The sequence below is a fragment of the Falco biarmicus genome, chromosome 13 (assembly GCF_023638135.1).
Source record: "Falco biarmicus isolate bFalBia1 chromosome 13, bFalBia1.pri, whole genome shotgun sequence".
Lineage (NCBI taxonomy): Eukaryota > Metazoa > Chordata > Aves > Falconiformes > Falconidae > Falco > Falco biarmicus.
Genome location: NC_079300.1, coordinates 20,337,037 through 20,338,672, shown reverse-complemented (window position 1 = coordinate 20,338,672; position 1,636 = coordinate 20,337,037).

Sequence of the window (1,636 nt, the reverse complement as noted above, 5' to 3'; positions counted from 1 at the left end):
ATGTGCTTTCTATGTGTGATTACTCATAGCTCTGTGTGAGAATACTTGTGTGTGTTTAAAAGCCACTGGCTTCCTTTATTTTGTTCAGGAAGCATTCATCTAAAAATTTAGGTTCATGTCTTTACAGTAGGAGAAAATGGACTTCATAAATTGCAGGCTTTGATATAATCAAGTTTCCAAATGTCTTTGAGATCAAACATGTCAAATAAATCATTCAGTCAAGCCCGTTGCTCTTCAGTTTGGTGTTGAATGAATATGTTCTAATCTAAACCCTCTCAGGGCCAAAGACTTGGTCAGAGACATAAACAAACGCTTTCTCAACTTAGAGCAGAAATTTGGTCACTGGATAAAAGTTAGAAAACAATAAAATGTGAAACCAAAGTAGCAAACTAAAAGGAACAGAAAACTGTTTTCTTGCCTAATTGTAATTTTATATGTAATAAAAATTCTGCAGGTTCTGCGACCCATAATGATAGAAGTATTTGCTCCCACTGAACAGGGCAGGCTGGGCGAGTCGGTCATTCCCTCTTCCCTACAAGCCAGGTTTGTGAACTCAGGTCAGCTGCCTGCAGTTAATTATGTCCTGGTGCTGCCAGGTAAGCAGAGGAGAGGTGTTTGGAGATGCTGACCACCAGGGCTCGTCCTCCAGGTGATGATCCCACAGGCAGCAGAACAGATAATGAAAAACCTGGCAGGGAGGCTTGGAAATGAGAGTAGTGCAGGTTTACCAGTGAGTCACGGTGTAATGCTGGTAGCAGCACAGTGTTTGCGTGGTGTGTTTGTGACAGGATGAGTCAGGGAATGGAAAGATAAAGTTATGGGTTCCTTAAGCTGGGACTGGCGGTTACTGGCCATCTCAATATTTGTATGTGCATGTCCTTGTGCTGGCTCTTCAGAGAAGCTGCAGCTGGGGAGGCTTTTTGTTAGGACACTTGACCTCTAAGGTGGCTGGACATGAGCAGGCTCTGCAGGGGAAATGGGATATCACTGGCTTTAGCTTGGCTCTGGACTCTTGGTAAGATGTTTTCACTCCAGACCTGCTTTGAAGCACAGGCAGAGCCAACTTGCCCCTGTCTGCAGAGCAGCAGTCAGCTATTTCCCTGAAAAAATGGAAAATTCAGAGCAACACGCCTGCTGCTTTATCTGTCTGTCAAAATAAAGTTATTGGGAACAGAAAGGCACAGACCTGGGGGGAGGATGATACAGAAGCAATAACAACACTGTCCCTGATCCTTCACCACCTCTTTTGCAGCCTGGATGCCACTTGGTTAGGAATTTGATTAGGAATAAGAATATGCTAGCTTTTCTTGCCTGCATTTCCACATACCAGTGGTGGTACAGGGATGAGGGATTGCCCCTTAACGCATGCAGCACATCACAAATGCTACTGATTTTCTCTTTACAGCCTCCCTCCCATCAGACAGGCAAATACTGATTTTTTTAACCAGTAAAAGAAATAACAGTTAAGTGGAGATACAGCAGAAATCAGTGGCAGGAATAAAGACAGAGCAGCTGAGCATCAATCTGACAGCCGTGCTACCCCTAGTCTTAGATACACTTGTGCCCACTGCCTGCTGGCCAGTGAGCATCACAGAAGATGGCACAGGACGGGGCTGTGGTCAGGGTATTCCTTTCC